We start from the raw sequence: 25,231 nt of genomic DNA, 5'->3' as shown, positions 1-25,231 counted from the left end.
TCACAGAGGAAAGTCAAGTCGCTTGGAGAGGCCATTGACAACAATTATATAACATACAAACGTATAAATCTGGATGTTAGTTCTTTATCATTTAAATAAATTGAGAGAGTTCCTATAACCAACACCAACAAAAATAACAACTGTCTGTATACAAATTAATGATTCTCTAATTTTTATCAAAAATTTATTCTTTTTATTAAAGTCAAATAGCTTATAGGTCTCCTTTAACCATAGCAGCTCTAGCTAGGCATTCTTCAAGCTACTTGCGATCACAAGCGATCTTTATCAGCTTTGGCTCCATTAGTACGCAACTTATTTACAGATTATATTGCTTTGATTTTACTTACAACATTATATCTTATTTGTTCTACACTTGAATGAGTTTGAATGTCTTTTTCTTTATGGTTCACTAGAAAATTCAACTATATCTTCTTAGGACACACAATTATTTCTTCATATATTTTCACTTGTACATAATTAGATATATTACTATTTTTTAAAACTGAAACAAGACTAGTTAGGCTTTTTATTGATAAATCAGTATTTACACAAGGTATAAAACCTGACCTAATCTAAAGCCCAAGTCGAGTTCCAAACTAAAATAATGTAAATCAAAATACACAAAAAGAAAGCTAAAGCTCCTCTAGGATGTTCAGTTTGTTTGTACTGCTCATTTCTCATCATTGATGGCTTGCACCATTTCGGTCATCTCTTTAAGCATCCAATGTGGTAAGATCGGTAATAACAAAGAACCAGAGCTCCAAATCTATGTAATTGAAGAGTTGTCCTTGATTTCATACTAGACATTTTTGTATCTCGCAAATTTTATGGTATCTATTAACACAAAGACCTCTCCCATTCATTAATATAGATTAGAGCCATTCACTATCAGTTAAGTAAAACTCTAACCCCCAAACCTATAAAAACATTATTATCTATCGAAATCTTAACCATCTGGATTGCTTCCTAGATAGATTAAGCTCAACTAAGAACTAATACCATTATGTAAGGATACCAACATAAATGATTCTTATTTAAAAAGATCGGGTAAGAAGATTCTATTCACCACCATTAATTTTTGGATTTGGGTTTTTGAGATTCGTTCAAAAAACCTCAACCGTTTTGCTTATCTTCTTAGTTAAACTCTCCATATGTATTTCTAGTCGATTCACTCTTTGTATATTAACAACCAAGTAATTCTATTTTAATCTATCTGGTATGTATCTTGTATAAATCCCTTACTATCTTGAATTCCCTAGTACTCCAAAGTTGATGTGCTATACGTAAAACTAAAACATTTCACAATCTTTGTTGTTGGGAGTTGTTTATCTAATCTAAATATAGTTCTTCCTTTATCTGAAATGTCGTGAATTAAGTTGTAATTAATTTCTAATGCACCTATAAGAAAGAAAATTTTGTTAGCTACAAAATTTGCCACCTTTTTTCCTTCTCTCAATATACGACCACCACCACTTGATTATGTTCCATCAGGCTTTGAATACTCTGTACTTCAACAACCATCTTCCACGGTACCTCATAAATGCCATCTAAGATCTTTTTGAGGATTAGAGAATCTGTCTTCATTATAATAAGGAGGTAATTTTGAGCAATACAAAACTCCAACCTTTTCATCATATCTCTAGTTTTAGCTTCCAAAATATAAAAAATTCCAAAGTTGTAGGCTTATTGACAACACAGAGGTTGGAAATCCCATAACTAGAGTAATTAGTAATAACATAAAATAAATGTAGAAGTAAAAGTAGAAAAAAAAACTAAAAATACTAAACAAGAATTAAATGATATGGGAAATTGAAAGAATAGTTTCAAGAACTTCCAAGAACGTAAGTTCTTAGGAATTGACAAGATCCAAGTAACAATGCATCGGTATTAGATAGACCAAATGCCATTACTTGAAAAAATAATCAAGTATAAAATTTATCTTTACTTCTTCATGAGTAACATTAGACAACAATTAGTATGAGAACTAATCGCCTTCTAAGAATACCATGAAGAAACCAAAGATATCAAAGAAAGAAATTATCTTACTACCTTAAACTATGAACTAGTTAGGTTAAAAGACAAATCCCAAAGGTAATCTACCTCAGCATTTCAAAAGAACTCTCAATATATTAATGATTAAAATCTAATTTACAATGTGTCACGACCCAAATCAAGGCCTAGCAACGATAAGCATCTCAATTCTGCCAAGGACCATAGACCACCCCCCATTAACATAGCCAACAAAAACACAATATAACTAGCAGCGGATGAGTTCAAAACATATGACAAGATAGATAAATAAACTAAAAAGGATTAAAGAATCCACAATACCAAATCCACCTACATCTTGTTGTGCACAAAGCCTCTAAGAACCAAATATCAATGAAAGTTGGGACATGGCCCCAACCATAGACAAACCCCACCAAAATAGTTTAAGATGTAAGTAAATACAATACCTTGAAATAAGGGCCTTTCAAATAATGGAAGCTCACTAATTCAAAGCTGACTCTCGAACAATTCAAAATTACCTACTACAACACAAGAAAATAGAAGTCTCTTCGAACACTGCATTATGTGGGGATACAACATCCAGGAACTATTAGCAGGGCGAGTGATTGTATGTAACTTAAGAAAGGGATAAAATAATGCAATGATCATTCAGTCAAAAATTATTCCAAAATCATATGCACACAATCATATACATATACTTATACTATGTCAGAATATTTAATAAGGATTAGCATGAGCGTTAAAATTTTACTTTGGACTATGTTTATCAAACGATCATCTATACCCATGGGCTATATGGGTCCATCTCTGACCCTGTTGAAAGGGTCCAAGTGCGTGTTAGCTGCATGAATCAGGGTATTAAGGAAGGTAGGGGAATCCATGGCCCGTCACCAATCAAGGATACAAATATATAAAGTAGGAAACATGCAGATGATCATCAAGGCCAACCCTCACGCCGGCAAATAATAGTTTCCAATAGCAGTCCCTCGGGACCTTCACTATCACGACTCAGCTACATAACCCACTTTAATCCCAATTAAAATATTTACACATTCCTATTTGAACCAATATTAATCAAATAAGGCATTTCCCGCTAGTATCATCATACCAACTATGCTTGCAAGCTATTATCAACATATCATTCAAATTATCATCACTTACAAGAATCCACGACCGCACAAGCTCCAATCATTCATCCACATGGTTGAATCCACGACCCCGAGGTTCAATGTTAATTATCCATTAACATGGGTGAATCTATGACCCACAAAGTTCAATTTAAAACCATGTACATTCTATTAGCCTTTTTATACAGTGCGATAGATCCAAAATTGATTGCAATATGCATATACTCATGTTTCAAAGAAAATTTCTTAAGACGGACTGAGGTTATTACCAATTTCAATTTCAAATCCATCCATTTTGGGGAATCCATGACACCCATTACTATTTAGCATTCCCATGCACCCAGTGATTTAAAAACTGTTCGTTTAAAACATGAATGATTCACAAAAGTCATTGAAAAAGCAATTCCATCAATAACATTCAAATGCCCTCAACCCAATTTCCAAAACAAAAAATTAATCACATGAACAAAAATTCTAAATACATACTTTTAGCAAAACAAGATTAGGAAAAGAAATACATGCCCTAGATATCAAGAGTTATAGAGAAGAAACCAATCTTAAAGCCCTAGATGATCAACTTTGAGAAACCCTAGTTGTTCTTGACTTGTGACTTTTAGAGTATGGAGAGTAGTTTATGATTGTTAAAGTGATGAATAGTAGAAGGTAGTTTATGATTGTTAAAGTGATAAAAATAACCCTCATTTGGTATTTTATGGTCATGGATTTTAATTGGGGAAAGTGAGAAATAACAAGAATGCCCTTACTTAAAAGTGTAGAAAATAACGCTCGATCATTACGGGTTACATGATGACTCATGACGTATGGTTAGGAGTCGTCTTAATGACTCATAGTCTTGGCTAAGACAAGAGTCTTACATACTAGTCTAATTATGAGTCGTACACCATGACTCGTACTTAGTCATTATGCCTCGTAATAACCAATCGTAGTCTGGCAGTAGCTTATAGACCCTTTACCAATTTGGTTGCAAGGCACACCTTATAACTCGTGACAAAACCCTATGACATGTAGAGTCCAATAGTCATCACGACAATAGCTTTGGGCACTTATACTAGGTTTTCTATGAATTGCACACCAAAATTCGTAATGAGACCTTACCACTTATTAGGTAAGTCCTAGACTGGGCAGGGAGCTCAAAATTCAATTAATTTTAAGAGGCAAAAGTACATTTTTAAAAACAACGATTCCTATGTTTGTTCAAGAAACTCCCATGATTATCAAGAATGAAATACCTATAGAACTTCTTTGATTCCATTTGATAAAAAAGAGGATTTAGACCTAGAACTAGAGTATTACCTTAAATAAAATGAAAAAGCAAACCTATAAAACAAAATAAAAATTCTAAACAAAAAATAAATGGTATGGTAAATTAAAGGAAATAGTTCTAACAACTTTCAAGGACATAAGTTTTTAGGAATTGACAAGATCTAAGTAATAGCGAATTGGTATTCGATAAAAACAATGTCTTTACTTGAGAATCAAATCAAGTTTATGAAATGGATCTTGATCACTTCATGAGTAAAGTTAGACAACAATTAGTAGGAATTGACAATAATTACAATGAAATATAACACCTCTTTATCTAATAGTAAAGAATAGGTTAGTCAAAGACAACAATAAAAAATGTGATACTTCATAGGGCATAGAAGACTTCGACACACATTATTCCATGACATCAATATTGAACAAATCAACTATTAATGTCATAGAAGGCCGCCATACATAAAGTCCTAGTAAATCAACATAGAATCAAACAACTATAAAATATAGGTTTTAGAAGCTAATTGAAAGAAGACTAATTATGGTCTATTGTAGTTTTGTCATTTTTTGTGGAAGATTTGGGTCAGATTTCACCTTATATTAGACATTAATTTGGCCTCCAAATAGATTTAGGACTTGGAAAAATATCTTCATCAGGATGGAGCTTTTCGTCTATCATAATACACTATTTAATATCTAAACGTAGCCCATTGAAATGACTTGATATTATTTTTCCTTTAATGATATTGAGTTTCTGTACATTATATCATTCTCCTATTTTTAAAGAAAATTCATCCTTGAATCTTAGTATTTAGTAGTTGCTCCTCTTTTGGATTTGAGCATCTATAGTTGCTATCATTCTTCCTTAATTAAACAAGATTTTTCCTCAAAGCTTGTCCAAAATCTATAACATATTTTCTATTTATATACAACTTATCCCCACTATTGAATATACCATAGTAACAATATGAGTAAATTCCTTGACAAATGACTTGGATTGAATTTGATACTCACTAGGAGTATCAAGTTTGTAAGCATTGTCTCGAATCCTTTCGAAGACTTTGAATGGCCCATCTCCACTTGCAAAAAATTTAATCTTCTTTTGGTAGGAGACCTTTGATTTAAAAAAATATACTCTTATGATATAGCTAAGACCCATATAGATTATCTCTCCAAAAAAAGTAACTTAGCTCACAAGAATTTTACCAAGATTGGGTGAGTACAAGAAACTAATAGAACCAAAGAACTTGGGTTTTAGATTATAGTTTGCTTAATCTATTTGTTCCTTCTTGAGAGTACTACAAAAAAAACAATACCAAAATAAGATGAAAAAGAACAAGAAACATTAGTGGTAAGCTTTCTCAAACTCTTTTTTTTATTATATATTTCCTCATCCTTTTTTCTCTCTTTCATATCATTTTTGTTATTTTCTTTCTCTCGTCTCTTATCTTATGACAACTCACTAACTTTTCTCAACATAAATTCCCCTTTTTTCTCTCTTGAGTTTCTATTTCTTTGTACCTTACTTCTCTTATTTTTGTATCTCTTTTACATGTTATTTTCTTTTCCACTCAATTCCTTCATACTCTGATCTTTTCTTGTTTGTATTGTAGGAACTTCAAAAGGAGGATATACTCCTTTTTTCACAACTTGACTTCTCCTATTTGAAGATTACATACTTCACATTCTTATTATAAAAGGTAGAATGATCACTATTGGAGTTCACTCTCTATTGGCACTATGCTATAGAATGAATACGCCTCAATTCCACTTTCAAATCACACCAAGTTAAAAGTAGCCAATTAAATTTCACCTAATGGGGTTTAATATAATCATCCACTACTTTTTATGATCCTTGGACTAGGATCTTGTAGAAAACTCTAATTTCTCAAACTCTCAAAAATAATTAAGAGCAAATATATGTTTTATGAGATACTCCTATTGGAGATAAGTTTATTTATCAGCATACATGCTTATTATATCACTAGTCTACTACCCCGCTTGTTAATTCCTTCATAATTTTATATTCTTGTAAAAGACATAGTTATTTAATACAAAACAATCAAACTTTTGGTTTTCCCGTAATTGTTCTCACCCACTCTTTTCATTTTTCCTATTAAATAACCTTTGAAAAAAATACTTTGTAGATTCCTAATTAAAGATTATTTTTATTAATCCCTTCATAGTAAAATAAGTTATTTTAGTTCCCCAGAAACGTGAAGAACCAACCCTAGAAAGAATACGATTTAGTGGAAACAAGACTCGAATAAAAGAAACAAATTTTAGAACAAGATAGACATAGGATCCTCTTCTTGTGTTCTACCATAACCTCCATTTTAGAAATGATTAGATAAAGAATATTTTTGGAAGAGAAAAAATTTCTATTTTTTTTATTGTTTCTATTCACTATGAGAGTGCAGTTTTTTACTTTTTTCAAACACATTGTTCACTCTTATAGTACTTTTTTTAAAAAAAAATTACTCTTTTTTGTTCAAGAAATTCCCAAGATTGTCAAGAATGGAATCTTGATAGAACTGCTTTGATATCACTTGATAAAACAGAGCTTCAAAATCAAGAACTACAGTATTAAATTAAAAGAAATACAAAACCAAAGCTAGAAAACAAACTGAAAATACTAAACAAGAATTAAACGATATGGGATATTAAAGGAAATAGTTCTAAAAACTTCCAAGAACATAAGATCTTAGGAATTGACAAGATTTAAGTAATAACGAATTGGTATTCGACAAACAAATTCCTTTACATGAGAATCTAGTCATGTTTAGGAAATGGATCTTGACCACTTTATGAGTAAAGTTAGATCATAATTAATATAGTATTAATTGCCTTCTATAAATACAAAGAAGAAACCAAAGATATCAAAGAACGAAATTATTTTACTACCTCAAACTATAAACTAGTTAGGTTGAATAATAATTTCTAATGTAATCTACCTCAAAGGCTCAAAAAAACATACAATATTGAAATTTTTAAAATCTGATTTACAATTGTCAAAGATAGTATAAATAATAAATTAAAATGGTACTTCCTAGGCCTAGAAGAGTACCACACATGTTACCTATGAAGTCAATATTGACTAAAACAACTATTACTAACAAAGAAAAACTATTAATTACATAGAAGAATGCCACACACAAAGTCCTAAGAAGTCAACATAGAACTAAACAACAATTAAATATAGGTTTTGGAAACTTATTAAAAGAAAACCAATTATAGGTTACTTCATTTTTGCCATTTTTGGGGCATATTTAGCCCAATTCCACCTCATCATGGACTTAATTTAGCATCCACATTATGGCTTCGGGATTATCAAGGACGAGTTGAAACTATTTCGATCGATTAAGTTTTAGTGGATGTTGTAATTTGCTTCCATCGATCATAACTCTCTGTATATATCAAATTAGAGAGCTTACTATGTGTCAAATGATAGGTCTTCGAATTATCTTTCCAACAAAACCAAATTTGCTAAAATCTAGCACCCGAGCAAGAAGTTGTGGCCCTTCAAAGTAGTAGCCGATGCCTATGTAAACATAGGTCATAGCATAAGCGGCGCCTATGTAAACATAGGCGATAGCATAGGCGGTGCCTATGTAAACATAGGCGATAGAATAGGCGGCACCTATGTAAACATAGGCGATAGCATAGGCACCGCCTATGTAACGGTTTCAGGTGACTTAAACACACTATTTTTGGGGAAAAATGGTCCTTTTCCACCCTTATTTAGCCATAAACACGAAATTCATTTCTCAAAGACCCCAAAATACACTTTCGTTCCTCCAAATTATTCAAGAACTCTATCTAGGGTTTCAAAATAAAAAACTCAAGTAGCTCAAGATTCAACCATGGGTTCTCAAAATAAATTAAAGATTTGGAATCCCTGCAATGTAGGCTTCAAGAAACACCTATCATATTTGCATATAGAAATACATAGAGTTATCTCAAAAATCTCATGGGCTTTAAAAATTCATGTTTTCAAATAGGGGTTTTGAAATTATGAATATGATTATGTTTTAAACGTTTTATGATATTGATTTGGCCCTTAGGCCTACTCCCAAAGTAATTTGCTAGAGGATAAATGAATATGCATGTATTCCAAAAAGATGTTAACTTGAGAGCATGAATGATATGAAATTTCCTCTCTTGGTGTGAATTTGTTTTGAATGTACATATGCTGTAAATTGTTTAAAAACATCTTGAAAAGCATGACATGAAATATTTTGAGAATTCATATGATTTTGACTTGAAAGCGAGAGGGTTATTTGTGTTGAAACATGTTGAATACAATGGTTGAATGAGAATAATAATGTGATATTGATGGCTTGCAAGTCGGTTATGACGATTCCCTAGAGAATATAATATGTGATTGAATCAGATGAAATTTGAATGCATTGATTTTACATGAGATAGGTGGATGCCCGAAGAAGATGTTTGAGTATAAGGGCTCATCGCTTAAAATCGTGTTTGCCGACATAGGAATTTGGTACCAAGCTAAGTGATCTTCAGTACTTAACTTTATGTCATTCCCAAATTAGGATTATAGGTTGGAGCCTGGGCTAAGTGATCTTGGGCACTACCATTGGGTCAAGATACTATGCTATGTGATCTTGTGTGTCTTTCCCTCACTTATACTTTAATCTCAGCGGCAACCGAGGATTGACACTTGGTGTAAATTATGTTGGGTTTTCCACCTAGCTCAATTGTATTTCATTGTTATTGAAAACAATTACATTATGCCCATGTGTTTTCAAATGATTTGATATGAAACTGCTTTATAATGGCTCTCACCTATATTGTGTAAAAATATTATACTTCTGTGTTGATTTCTCTGCGTACCAGTACTTTTGTATTGACCCTCTTCCCTCCTAAGTTTAGAGGTACAATCTAGGGGTCCATATAACCAGTAAAATTATTTCGACAAATCATAGAATCTAGTAGTGAGCCTTCTATATTTCGGAAGGCCTGACGTCTGACATTTCATTTATCATTTATTAGTTTTGGGTCTGCTGGGGGCCTTGTCCCAATTTTCAGATAGACATTGTTTCAGTCATGTAGTAGAGATTTTGCAGATAGTTTTAGAGATGTTGATTTAGATTGTGGGACACTATTCTCCATTTTTGTTTTCATATGATTCTTGACCATGTTTCTGTTATATTGTGTTTTTTTCACATTACTTTGATCATATAAATTAGGTGCATGATTACCAGATAGATAGGGGTGTTTCGGGCCTTCATGGTTTTAAATGCTCATCATGGCCAGGCCCTATTTTGGGTCGTGACAAACTTGGTATCAAATCACGATTCATGGCCCTAGAGTGTCTGCAAAATTACGTCGAGTAGAGTCTTGTTTATGGGTGTGTAGCACACCACACTTATAAGCAGGAGGCTACTAGGGATTTAGGAATGTCTCTCTTTCTTCATGTTCTAGTTCATGCAATAGAGTCAGAATGTTCCTCTTTCATACTTAAATTCATGCTATGATCCCGCCTATACAAAAGTAACAGTCATCCCAATTCTTTCCTTACTTGGACATTCTTAGACATGTTTCATCATTGGGCCGATTCAAGTATAGGAGTTTAGAGTCTAAATGGTATGGTTCTTTCTGATCGAATCATATAAGATTTTTACAAGGACTTAAGAAGAGTCCGTTAGAGCTTCAGAGTGTGTTGGTTCTAGTGTAAACCTTGATTTTGGTGAAATCGTTCTTTTCAGCCTATAGTATTAAGTGTATTTAGTTTTTTTTAGAACTTATGTTGCCAGTGTCATGGTTCAGAGGTAATAAGGTGTAGCAGAATGTTGGAACTGTATTTACACCTGAATAGTAATGTGTGTTAAAGTATTGTTGTCATAAACTATTCGTAATGAAATTAGACCAAGAAGTTGGTGATGTGAAGTCACAAAGTTTGAAGTCAGAGTGAGGATGATTTATCCCTTTGTAGTGATAAACTAATTTGGTAGCTAGCAGCATGTGTGGACGGTATGGTAGTCCATGGAGGAAGTGTTTGACTCTGATTTTTATCCATACAAAGTAAGATGTGTATTCTTAGCTAATGGAATATTGTGTGACAAGTTTCTATCTCTTGAAAATATTTTATCATTGTGTTGATGAAACTAAAAAGTCTAGTGAAGCTGTGTGGGGCTCTTTCGATTCACTAGCATAGTTTCCTTGTCATCCATCTCATTTTCTTGTTCAAAATACAAAACCAAAGTCTAGTGAAGTCGTGTGAGGCCTATTTCGATTCACTAGCAACTTGTTGTTCTTTCATTGATTTAATATATGTATGGCTGAATCTGTTTGCATAAGATTGAGTTGCTAAAGAGGTAATTCGTCCTTGTGAGTTAGTTTAGTATAAGGTAGAGAAGGAGTTCTTAGTTAGGGTGATTTGTTGGTTGCTTGAATGTGAAAATAGATATATTAGCGAGTAAGTTATGATTATAGACTCATGGTTGTTTGAGGAATTTGAACGCAGTCTAAATGTATAATTGAGTGAGTAAGTTTGAGGTGAGAAATCCGTATAAGTAGAAAAGATTGTATGGGGTTATAATATAAGATTAAAGTAGATCATGTCTATTATGTGACCTTACCCCTTGACCTTCTTTTGTTGGTAGTTGTAAACTAGTACTACCTACGAGAAGGTATGTAGCAGATTTTGAAGTATTTGGGATAGAATGTTCCAATTTGATGGATTAGTATATTTATATTATGTTGCATTGTTCATTGGTGGTAAATGATTGATACTAAACTATAGGGTTGAATTTAAATGGTGTGGTGGTAAATAGTGGCAAGAATTTGATGATGTATGTTTTGTGGGATTAAATTAGTAGGCTTGAGGTTCTGAAATAGTACATGCTAATGAATTATGATAAGGAAAACCATTAGGTCATGATCAATTATTGTGGTTATGAAGTTCTAGTGCACTAGTGTTTTGTGATGTTTATTTATAGTTTCCAAGTGAAAATTTTGTGTAAGTTTGGGTTTTAAATCATGCATAGCACTAGATATTAAGTTTGAATAGTTGATGTCCATGAAGGTGGATGTGAAGATTTCTTAGTTAATGAATACTAGTTGTATAGAAGTGATCTAATAGGCTTGAACGGTGCATTCATTAGATTAAGTTTATTTGATTCGTAGTGATGTATGATATTGTATGTGTGATGTAGAACTATGCCTAAGGTGACATGAGGTTGCGGCATTCTTTCTAAGGCTATTACATATTGCATATGGCTAGTAGTACCATTGAATTGTTGAGTGGAGAAAGACTAGTTAGATGGTATATGGTGACCTAAATAGCCATGTTAAGTGTTAGAATCTAAGTTTGAGTTTTGAAGGTTGAACTGATAGAAATAAGTGAGCAAGCATTATGCTATGACTATTAGTGGCTATGGAAAGATAGAGTGTATCCCAGAAGGTAGTCATTTGGGTTAAGTTCTATGATATACGTGTATTATCATTTTTTTTTCCGACCCTAGAGTGCAGTAAGTGTAGTTCAGTTAGAATTTGGTAAGGATCTCCCAAACTCTAGATGATGACTTGAAGCCAAGGGGAAGATGATAGAACGAATGACCAAGTAAGGCTCTCAAATTCTAGTAGTGATGCAGTATGATTTAGAAAATCAGAAAGTGAGGGTGAATCTCAACCCATTCCTACCTTAGTATTTTTGTTTTCAGTTATTCGGATGCTTACTCATGCCTTACGATCCAATTATATGATAGTAGTTCATGATTCCTGTATATGATAGAGAGTCACGTACTCTTCCAGTTTTGAGATAATGAGTTCTAGTATATTCAAGTAGTCAGAATCACATTCCTTATGTTATGAACTCTAGTTGAGGTCATGCAACTCTTGACGCATGTACTTACTCTTTATAGTGTGATCAGTCCTGTATAAAGATCTTTCCACGCTTGAGGGTCTTATATTTTAACCTTTTAGTGACCCTTCCTATGCAATGATAGTAGTGATAATGTAAATGTTCTTGTTGATGGAAGATCATAGTATGCTTGTTTAGATAAGTCTATAAGTATGAAGTAAGATTTGGGGCTAAGTTTTATATATGTTATGGTTAGTGGAAAAGTTGGTGTGTGGATGTTTTTAGTATAGCATGTGGGAGTTATATTGATAATAGTTTAGAAACTATGTGAAGTATGTATTTATGGGTGATTGCCTTGGAGTTAACATGTGGTTATAAATTAGGCTTGAATAACGTTTCGAGATTGTAGTGGAAGGTCGCCATATGTATTAGCGACTTCATATTAAGATTTCAGAGTAGTCATTGAAGTGGTAGGGCATGTTATACTTAGGATGTGATCTTTAAGGGATATATAGAAAATTGCATCATATGGTTTAGAATAATAACGTGGTCTAACATGTTGTATTTTTTTTGTGACTTAGAGTTAGGCTTGATCACGGCAAAGGGATTAAGTTATTTCCGACATTAGTAGAAAGATTTGTCAATGCTCATATGAGAATTTTAAGCTAAGTTGAATGAATATGATATTTATAGGGAATAGTATAGTTAAGGGATATTCGGGAAGTGCGCTAAGCCTGAAAGTAAGAAGTTGTATTGCCAAAGGTTTGAAAATTCTATCCTAATTTAAGAGTTATATGTCTATATTCCAGACTGCAGAGCAGTGTCAATGTTGTGATTTTCTCAGTCGGATTTCTTGTGTAATCCATACCCAAGATTCATGGCTCCCTATTACCACTAGAACTTCTTTAGAAAAATTGTGCTGAAGAGATACTCTAGTTAAGTATGAGAGTGTAGTATAATTCAGTTTGTATGGCCAATAAGTCAGTTTAGCAGTCAGATTTGCATGACTTGTTTTATCGTCTTTGCACTTATTCATGCTACTCGAAATCTAAGACATACTACTATTCCAAGATAGATTATACCAGTAGTTATGAGTATAGCCCAATTCATGCATCATGCATTAAATTCAGATTCCAGATGTTCAGTTATGATTCAATTCGTAGGTTCCCTGTGCATCGCCTCAGTTTTCCGAGTATCTTAGTAAATTGGGCATTCATAGAGGGACATAGGGTCCTAAGGGGGAGGTACACCATTCAGCTGCATGCATAGATTCTTATTACAAGCTCTGCACTAGTTATCATTACGTATTCAGTCATACGTTCATACATCAGTTCAGTCAGATATGTATGTATTAAAAATGTATGTCCAATAGAAAATGTTCAGCTTATCAGTGTATTCAGTTCTGCATTCATGAGAATAACTCAGTAACAAATCCATGCATCAGGTATGCATGTTCATTATGAGAATTCAGCTTATGAGTAGCTTCAGTCGTGTATTCCATGCATCAGATATGCATGTCCGGTATAAGAATTCAGAACATCAGTAGTTCCAGCCATATGGTCATGTTTCAGATCAGTGTATTCTTTATTAAAGTACATGTCGTGTCCGCGTTTTTCCATACCTTTAAGATTCAATATGTTCCTACCCATCATTCGAGGACGAATGATCCCAAATGAGAGATAATGTAATGCCCCATATTTTGAGCTACAATATAGACCATGATTTTGATGCATTGATAATCCCAAAGCCATAAATCTTATGCCAATATGGCATGTTAATTATTTGCATAGTATGTGAATCCATTAAAGCTTGGATTTAGACCATAGAGGTCCTTCAACTCAAGGACGAGTTGAAACTATTTCGATCGATTAAGTTTTAGTGGATATTCAAATTTGTGTCAGCTTCTATCAACCATAACTCTCTGTATATGTCGAATTAGAGAGCCTACTATGTTCCAAATGATAGTTCTTCAAATTAGCTTTCCAACGATACCAATTTTGCTAAAATTCAGTCCCCGAGCAACAAGTTATGGCCTTTCAAAGTAGTACGCGGCGCCTATGTAAACATAGGCGATAGCATAGGCGCCGCCTATGTAAATATAGGCGATAGCATAGGTACTGCCTATGTAAGGGTTTTAGGTGACTTAAACACTCCGTTTTGGGGGCAAAATGGTCCTTTTCCACTCTGATTTAGCCATAAACACGAAATTTAGTTCCTAAAGACCCCAAAATACACCTTCATTCATCCAAATTGTTCAAGAACTCTTCTAGGGTTTCAAAATAAAAAATCCAAGTATTTTATGATTCAATCATGGGTTTTCAAAACAAATTGAAGATTTGGAATCCCCGTAACGTAGGCTTCAAGAAGCACCTATCATATTTGCATATAGAAATACGTGGGGTTATCTCAAAAATCTCATGGGCTTTAAAAATTCATGTTTTCAAATGGGGGTTTTGAAATTACGAATATGATTATGTTTTAAACGTTTTATGATATTGATTTGGCCCTTAGGCCTACTCCCAAAGTAATTTGCTAGAGGATAAATGTATATGCATGTATTCCAAAAAGATGTTAACTTGAGGGCATGAATGATATGAAATTTCCTCTCTTGGTGTGAATTTGTTTTAAATATGCATATGGTGTAAATTGTTTGAAAACATCTTAAAAAGCATGACATGAAATATTTTGAGAATTGATATGATTTTGACTTGAAAACGAGAGGGTTATTTGTGTTGAAACATGTTGAATACAATGGTTGAATAAGAAGAATAATATGATATTGATGGCTTGCAAGTCGGTTATGACGATTCTCTACAGAATATAATATGTGATTGAATCAGATGAAATTTGAATGCATTGATTTTACATGAGACAGGTGGATGCCTAAAGAAGATATTTGAGTATAAGAGCTCATAACTGAAAACTGTGTTTGCCGACACGGGAATTTGGTACCAGGGTAAGTGATCTTCAGTACTTGACTTTATGTTATTCCCAATTTGGGATTATAGGTAGGAGCCCGGGCTAAGTGATCTTGGGCACTACCATTGGGTCGAGACACCATGCTATGTGATCTTGTGTGTCTTTCCCTCACTTATTCTCTAATCTCGGCTGCAACCAAGGATTGACAGTTGGTGTAAATTATGTAGGGTATTCCACCTAGCTCAGTTGTATTTCATTGTTATTGAAAACAATTACATTATGCTCATGTGTTTTCAAATGATTTGATATGAAACTGCTTTATAATGGCTCTCACCTATATTGTGTAAAAAAATTATACTTCTGTATTGATTTCTCTGCATACCAGTACTTTTGTATTGACCCTCTTCCCTCCCAAGTTCGGAGGCACAATCTAGGGGTCCAGATAACCAGTAAAATTATTTTGACAAATCATAAAATCTAGTGGTGAGCCTTCTATATTTCGGAAGGCCTGACGTCTTCCATTTCATTTATCATTTATTAGTTTTGGGTCTGCTGGGGGCCTTGTCCCAGTTTTTAGATAGACATTATTTCAGTCATGTAGTAGAGATTTCGCAGACGGTTTTAGAGATGTTGATTTAGATTGTGGGACACTTTTCCCCATTTTCATTTTCATATGATTCTTGACCATGTTTCCATTATATTGTGTTTCTTCCGCATTACATTGATCATATGAATTAGATGCATGATCAACAGACAGATAGGGGTATTTTAGGCCTCCATGGTTCGAAATGCTCGTCATGGCCAGGCTCTGGTTCGGGTCGTGAAAAATATAGCATGCTTTAACTATATGAAAAGGCCTTGTAATCTTGCTACTGTTGGAAAACATGACCACAATCCACTCGCTATTGGACAATTAACAAATAGATGATCATATTATTCATGATTATCCATATCATAATAATTGTAATTTGCAACATCTTCTAGCCCTGTATTAATTAAGAAATCACTAGTTGGTATCTTATTTATCCATAATATCTAAAATAAAGTGGATACCATGAAAGGTGTTCTTTTTCCCACATAAATTTTAGGTTAGTTCACAATGTACTAGGTTATCTCATTAGTTTCCATGCACTACTAAGTAAGAACTTTCTTGAACTTTACAACATCTACTCTGTCTTGTCCCCTTACTTTAAACTCCAACTTATACCAATTTTGTCACATGATTACAAAAATCCACCTCTAAAAGATTATTGAGTAGATTCTCATTCCATCCATCTTAATTCACCAAATGTTACACGCCCTCAAATTCTACATTTAAACTGTAGAATATAGGTAAATAATAATGTAAATCACTAAGTTGGGTCCAGTTATGAAACCAAATACTACAATGACCACTCTTAGGATCCTACCATATCTCTTGATCAAGAAAATTCCTAGCTTGTCATATAAACTTCCATGTTTGGGATCCTACTTTTCATTCCATCAATTGATATTTATGTATTTTATAATATTGTTCTATATAAAGTTATTCCACATAATTTTTTGAGTAAAAAAATTCCATCATAATTTTGAAAATAATGTTTTAGAGATATCAAATGGAGTCCTAAATCCCAGTCCACCCTTATTCTTTGGCAAATAAACATCAATCCAAGCAATCTAATGCTTATTCTCTCAACCTTTTTAAAATTCCATAGAAATTTGGCAAATACTCTATGCAGACAATGAATCATATCTTTTGAGGGCATCAAGTATAATAAACCTCTCGGTTATTTTTTGTATTTCTATTTTTATGATATTTAGAGATTTTCTATAGGTGCCACAAGTTATTTGTGACTTAATGGAGATAATAGTTTGGCTACCAGTAATTTATTTATTTTTTAGAGCCAGTTACCTCTTTTGAAGTCTTTCTTAGCTAATGATTGGCTATCAGGCATAAAATTTATGTTAATGATATTATATGCTAATTTTGATAGTTCCATCAGCTCTAAATCATTAATTTTAGGCTGGGGGACCTTTGGTTAGGGCCCTAAGTCTTTTGAAGTCATTTTGGTCTAGTGGGCGGATTTTGAAAAAAAATAGCCCTTAAGTCTGGGGCCCATATTTCATCAAAATGTTTTTGGATGGAAATTTTAATGGCATCAAGAGTCCAAAACGTCAAATTTAATAAGATATCATAGTTTATTTGCATTCAGGAGATTCTAAATGAATCTCGAGGGGTCAATGAAAACTTATAAAAATCCAAGTATAGCTAGTCAATAGACTTAACAGGTGCATGCATTTAAGTGGACCTTTGGTTGCTTATACGGAGGACACTTTAGCAAATAATTGGTCTCTTTATAGACCAAGGATTCACGTACCTCTAATGCTTTAGCGAAGGTCATACCGCTAAAGTGGAGTCTCTTAATCAACCGTATGTCACTTTTTTGTTCAAGTCACCGCTTAAGCATTAACCATAAGGAATTTATTTCAGCCCTGCACATTTTTCTCCCTTTTTCTCAAAGTCCTCAGAGAAATAAATCTTTACAGTGCTTGAAGAGGTTGTAATTTATACTTGGATAGTCTTAGGATATTGTTGAGCTCTGGAAATTCCTTTCCTCGTCGCAAACTTTTTAACTTTCCATCTAATTCTTAGTTTTATTCTTTAATTTAATCATAAATCCCTAGCTCTTTAATGGGATGAATTAAGTATCATTTGAGCTCCTAATTTACTTATTCTTAAGGATAAATATTCCTTGAATATAGAGGGACATGTTGACCATTTCGATAATCCAATTTTGAAAGTTGGCCCCACTTGAGATTATGACTCGATTATGGACCCGAAGCATTAAAATAAAAGACAGGTATCATTATTCATGTATTAATGTATAGATCACTATGTTGATAGTATGACATCATGTAGAGTCTTCTAGGTAGGGGAAATATCTAATTTAACAGACTTTATCGGGCATTCTACAGTGTCCAGGTAGGCTATTCTTACTCTTTTCTTAGATTGTGCTTAATTATAGTAGTGCTACAATATTATTCTAGTTTTGGGTTTGGAATTACAAAATGGTTGTATATTTAGCTGGTGTATATTATTTAGCTGGTTAGTGAATGTTAATTAGGTGTATTTGACTTAACTACCTGTTCCTTAGGTTAAATTGCTATCTTAGGACTCAATGAGGCTCAGTTAGCACCATGTAGAGGAATTTTGGAACCTTAGTACAAAATAGAAATTTTCTTAGAATGGATATTTGGGGTTAGAAGTGAGTCCCTTTAGTCCAATTTAGGTCAAGACTATAATTAGCTTTTGTTGACTCAATAGGCCTTCATATATTATCCTATTTATATTCTTGAACTCGAGCAGGAATTAGACATATTTCTCCTTGTTATATACTTTTGTTTGGTGAATATTAATTCTGGCTCAAGTCTAGAAAATTATGATACTAAGACCGGTTAAAGTTTGACATCTATAATTATATTACTTTGATTTGAGTTCGATATTCATGATATCATTTCTGGTTTAAGTATGAGATGTAAGATACTATTTTTTTTAATTTGGCACTAAGAGGATACCTATGATGGCTATAGAAGTGATTTGAGTCTGGTTTTTATGGTATGATAAGATCCATAATTATATTTTTAAGGTTTGGATATCGTATTGGTGTATAATCGTTACTTCTTCTTGATTGCATCCATCGGACTTATAGGGGATAATGTTGGATTATTTATTTTCATTTATATCTCCTAGGCTTATGGAGGCCTGGTTATTCTATAGATAGTTATGTTCTCTTTGATATTATGTACTTGGATGTTTACTTTTAGTAATTTTAGCATTATTCCAGGATTTCCCTTTCTCCCTAACTTAGTTTATTATCTTGCATATTGTTGTATTATATTATGAGTTAGCTAAGTTGGTTGATAATGCCTACTGAGTACCTATTGTTTTTGTACTCACACTACACCATTATATCCTTTTTTTGTGTAGATATGAATACTAAATGTTGTTTGTAGTGGTAGAACCTAGTGAACCAAGCATATTATTTCCCAGCATTCTATGAAATTTTCTTCTCTTATGCTTTTTGCTTCTTTTTTTTTGGATAGTATTGGTCTCATTTAGAGAATTAGTCTAGTCACTCAACTAATTTACTCGTATAGTATGTTTGGTATAGTAGTTAATGTTGTATTAGGGTTGGTTAGAGTTTAGTGATTGGGTAAGCTCTTAGAGTTAGAGTTGACTTCTTTTTCTTTTATGTAGGATGGTCTTTTTATTCAATACTATTGTATATTTGATACTTATAGTACTCTTATTGTTTTGATAGAGGCTCTTGTATCGACCTTACTAGTTCATGGGATATTTCTACTCTTTTTTGTATTTATCTTCAATTATGTTGTTACCCTTATATTACATGGCTTGTAACCTAATTATTTGTGTTATTTTAGTATTTATGTTATTTTCCACCATCTAGCTCATTACTTCTCGTTTTAGGATAAAATTTAGGTTGCCTACTGGTGGGATAAAGTAGGTCGCATCATGACTTATGAAATTGGGTCATGACAAATTGATATTAGAGCCTAGGTTTACTTGTGTTGTTAGTACAAGAATAGGTGTGTAGTAGAGGCCCATGACCCAAAATAATGACATTTATTTCTTATCTTCGGAAGGATATAGGACATTCTTAGGAGATCTTCACTTTCCTCACTTATTTTCTACTAAGAGTTTGTGTTGGTTTCTAAGATTTATTTCGTTTCAATCTTTCGTAGATGTCTAGGATATGAGATATTGTTGTGGGAGATGAGGACCCTAAATCCACTACTAGGGATCCTACTGAAGGAAGTGGATGACCTAAAGGTCAGGGTAAATAAGAATTGTAGCCTGAGCTAGAGATCCATATAAGGAGCTTTCACTAAATCCTATTCCTACTCCCATACTAGATATTCCTCCACCCCAGCCAGTGGTGGCCAATGGGGAAGCCCAAGCTCCACTGAGGTTTATTAATTCATTGTTGATTAGAAATGCTTTAGTCCAGCTATTAAGTTTGTTTGCTCATTAAGAAAATTAGATATCAAATAATGTACTACACAATTACCAAGTGATAAACACAATAATGTAATTGGTAAAAGCCAAAAGAATTTCATCCTCTGATAGTGTTCAATCTATGAATCAGAGTGGCATTGAGGAACGACACAACTTGTAGTTGCATCCATCAGAGTTAACATTCCTCCAATATCAAAAGTTTCTCAAATGGTAGTCACCTAGCTTGCTATGTCTGTTGAGGGGAAGAAAATGTTGAGTAGATACTTGAAATTAACTCTACCTAGTTTTTTTTGGCATAAAGTTAAAATGTATTAAAGTTGTTGATTCGTTATGAGGATAGACTCCATAAGTTGGGCCTAGTGAAGAAACAATTTGACTACATATTGGACCTAATAGTTAGGCATTGGTAGAAAGGTTATCTTGACTCTAGGCTAGTTTGATATCCCATATTGATATGGACTCAGTCCTCTAAGGTTTTCTTGGAAAAGTTCTTGCCTCAAAGTGTTAGAGAGCATCTAATCGTTCCATATTCAAGATTAGAGTAGGATTCTATGACTATCCTAGAGTATGAGGCTTAGCTTCATAAGTTAGCTAGGCATGCTACAGTTATTTTGTTGATCGAGTATGAGTGGATTTGATGATTTGTTTTAGTACTAAGACTTCTTTATTGCATGGATACAAAAATATTGGTTACCACTAGTAAATCTTTTATTATAGTCTCTAATTATACTCAGACTATAGAGAAGATACACTGTGAGGCCTAAGGGGGTAGCGATAATAGGTTGTATTATAAAGGTAGTTTTTATGAGAGCTGGAGTGGATTACCGTTTGGAGGTAGAGGTACTCAGGGTAATTACCCTCCACCCTAATCTTATTAGTATCATGGTTATTCTAGTAGGCCCATTCATACGACACTTTGTCTTACTATTGGGGGTTAGCCTAACTATAGTTCTCATTCTAGCTAGAGTACTAGTAAACCTTTAAAAGAGGCATATTCTAGGTTTTCTAGACAAGGTGTCTATCTAGGTCAGCCAAATTTTCTTAATACAATACAGTGTCTGGAGCATGTTATGAGTATGGGGCCTTTGGCTATTTCTCTAGAGAGTGTCCCTAGTGTAGGGTAAGTGTACTTATAGAATAGAGAACTTTTCCAAAAAGTTGTGCCATCGATAGCTAGAGGTGGTATGCAAAGTCATTGGGGTGATCTTTAGGGTACTCATAGAAGTCCTTAAGATGGTAGGATAGGTGATCGATCAGGCACCCAACTAGATAGCAAGCAAGGTTTTTTATATGATGTGCCTGGTAGACTGGAGGTAGATTCTTCAAATGTTGTTATTACAAGTATGATCTCAGTGTGCCATTTGCCAACTTTTGCATTATTTGATCTGAGATCTACTTATTCATATGTTTAAGCTTGTTGTTCTTTGTGGTTAGTCTTGTCTTGGGATATTTTATCTAAGTCGTTATATGTATCTACTCCTGCAGGAATTCTTTAATAGTGGATCGAGTCTATAAATTATGTGTTGTGATCATTGAGAGCTTGATACTCAGGTTGATCTTCTTGGTGGTAGATATAGTGAACTTTAATATGATTCTAGGCATTGACTTGTTATCCCTCTATAATGCATTCTTAGGTTATTTCCAAGATATTTATCTTTGCCATGTCCCGCATATACTTGGTAGCGTGACAAGGATCTACTAGCTGTGTGCCGAGATGGATTATTTGTCATGTTTAGTCTAGGAGACTTATATCAAGGGGTGTAAAAACTTATCTTACTTGCATTTTGATGCTAGCGTGCAGAGTCCATCATTTGATTTTGCTTCTATAGCCATGATTTTACTAATATCTTTCCTACCGATCTACGTAGTCTTCCACCTAAGCGTGATATTGAATTTATTATTAATCTTGAGTTATGCATGCAACCTATTTTTATGTTACCTTACTGTATGGCTCTTATTGAGCTTAAGGAGAAAAATTCTCAGCTTCAAGATCTTCTAAGTAAGGGTTTTATTAGACTGAGTGTGTCGCCTTGGGGTTTTTATGTTTTGTTCATGAAGAAAAAGAAAAGTTCTTTACATTTGTGTAATAATTAAAAGAATATGTGTATTAATATACCTAGCCTCATATTAATGACTTATTTGACCAGCTGTAGGGAGCAAAAGGGTTCTCTAGGATGGACTTGAGATCCAGTTGCCATAAGATGAGGATTTATGCTAAGGACATCCCAAAGACAACTTTCAGAACACACTATGGCCATTGTGAGTTCCTTGTGATGTCTTTTGAGTTGATCAATGCCCCAAATACATTCATAGATTTAATGAACTGCATTTTGAAACCTTATTTGAATTCCTTCATGACTGTGTTCATCGATGATATTCTTGTATAATTAAGGAGTAGGGAGGAACATTTGTAGCATTTGAGGTTTGTGCTCCAGACTTTGACAGATCAAAGTCTTTTTGCTAAATTCTTAAATTACGAGTTTTAGCTCGAGTAGGTTACATTTCTAAGACATGTGGTTTCTAAGAATAGGATTATGATAGATCCAACATAGATTAAGTCTATTCGAGATTGGGAAAACGTACATCTTTATTTGAGGTTCATAGCATTAGTGGTTTGGTAGCTTACTACAAGCGGTTTGTTGAGGGTTTTTCTACTATTGCAGCATCGATGACCAATTTACCTTGAAGTTGGTTCCACTTCAATGGTCTGAGGAGTGTGACTCGATCTTGTAGAAGGTCAAGGGTTTTCTCACTTCATCTCTTATATTAGCTCTTTCTATTAAAGCCAATGGATTTATTATATTTTGTGATGCTTCTGGTTTTAGTTCTGGTAATGTGTTGATGCAGTATGGCTGATTTATTACTTATGTGATTAGTCAGTTGAAGGTGCATGAGCACAAATATCTCACTAGTGATTTGTAGTTGGTGGTGGTAGTTTTTACACTTAAGATTTGGAGGCATTATTCATATGTCATTTATTATGAGATCCACAAGGATCATCATAGCCTTTAGTACCTTATAACTCATAAAGAGCTTAATTCTAACATCATAGATAAATGAAGTTGCTGAAGGATTATGACATCTCTATTCTATACCATCTTAGTATGTAGAATTTAGTAGTAGATGCCTTGAGTCGAAAGGTGGTGAATATTGGTATCTTGGTTTCCATTAAGTTTCTGAGAGACCATTAGCCTAGGACATCTAGTCCTTAACTAAATTGAAGGTGTAATATGATATTTTAGACTCTAGGTGGATTCTTACTAGAGTTCCTATTAGGTCTACCTTATTTAATCAGATTCAAAGTTGCCAATTTGAGGACAAGGGACTTTGTATTATCTATGAGGGGCGAGCCAGGAGGGCTACCCAAGATTCTGAAGGTATTCTAAGATATAATGGCTGGATTTATGTTTAAGTGTTGGAGATTTGATTAAGTTGATATTACATGTAGCTCACAGCTTCAGATGTTCTATTCTCCCTAGGACAACTAACATGTATAAGGATCTGAGGCATCATTACTGGTGGAGTAGCATTAAGAGAGATGTAGTAGACTTTATAGCTCATTACCTATGTTGTCAGTAGGTAAAATTTGAGCATCAGAGGCTGGGTGGCCTAATTCATAGATTACCTATAACCAAATATTAGTAGGAGTGGATCACTATAACCTTGCTATTGGATTTCCTCAAACTGAAATACCCTGGGTTTTGGCCCTTGAATATTTCTTGCTCTTTGAGCTCATTGTTCTTGTAACGACTCATCATACGAGTCATATGGTATGGGTACGAGTTAGGTGACCCAACTGATAAGGTGTCTAGTGATTGGAGGTTGGTTTCTGTTGTGGTTTTAACTTGGTAGTGTGGGTCTTTTGGTTTTGTGCTAAGTCATTAGGACAATCCTTTATTTAATTAGAAACTTAGTAACTTGACTTGGCTCTGTGTACGAGAGGCTTACTAAGAGTTGTAAGGATAGGTTACGAGCCGGTGGGAGAAGTCATATATTGTCCAGTGTCCAATCCCTTAGGTTCTATCTTGGATACGACTGGACCATACAAGTCATATGGTCTGGTCATGAGTGGGGATTAAGTAGTTATATGGTGGACATTGTACGGATGTCAAACTTACTGTCTTGGTGATGACTCCATGATATGAGTCTTATATTTTTCTCACGAGTCATGTGCTTGACTCGTAATAACCAGCGGTATTTTTACAATTTTAAGTTGGGGGCACTCTGGACATTTACCCTTTTTAAGTTTATTTGATACCATGACATAAAACACCTCTAGGCATTTTATTAACTTGTTATTCTCAATCGAACATTCTTAAAATCTCCCTCAAACTCTTTATTAAAGCAAGAGGCTAAGGTTTCTTCAAGACAATAAATTAAGGGCTTTCAAGAGTGATTCTCCCCATCAACCTTATTTTCTAAGGCATATTACTCCTCCCTCATTATTAGTTAATAAAAAGCTCATGTTTTAATGTATGGTTTAAAAGGTGTTGTTGTGGTTTTGACATAATGGTTGGGATTTTTGGATGTTCATGGTTGAACAATGTTTCTCATGATTTAATTATATTTTCATTCATGCTTTTGATATGATTTTTACATTGTGGGATGCATGGTAATGGTAAATGGATTTAGTGGTACTTTTTGTTCTCTAGTTACTTGGTTATGGTTTAGAAACTTATGTGCCCTCAACCTATTTGTTAAAATACCAGTGAGAATGATTTTGTCACATAGTTTGACTATTCTTGAACTATTTGCATTACATAAAAAGTAATGGAACCTAAATTGGTCTGCTTAGTTTGAATAGTTTGGAAGGCCTTGGTGGCCATAGTCCTGGTTTAATTGGAAACAACAAAGTCTAAATATGGTTTATTTATTTTATATGGCATAGTTGGAATAAACTTGTAAGCTCTAATTTTTTATAATGATACCAACGGTTAAAGCCTAACTAAAAAATTCCTTGGTAAATGGTTGGAATGTACAAATTGTTTTAATATGGGCTTAAAGGGGGTTTTGTATCAAAGTCATGGAAGCTAGAGGTCCTGGGCTGGACCATTA

The sequence above is a fragment of the Capsicum annuum genome, chromosome 11 (genome assembly GCF_002878395.1).
Source record: "Capsicum annuum cultivar UCD-10X-F1 chromosome 11, UCD10Xv1.1, whole genome shotgun sequence".
Lineage (NCBI taxonomy): Eukaryota > Viridiplantae > Streptophyta > Magnoliopsida > Solanales > Solanaceae > Capsicum > Capsicum annuum.
The sequence above is the reverse complement of the archived record's forward strand: the minus strand, read 5'-3'. Positions refer to the sequence as shown.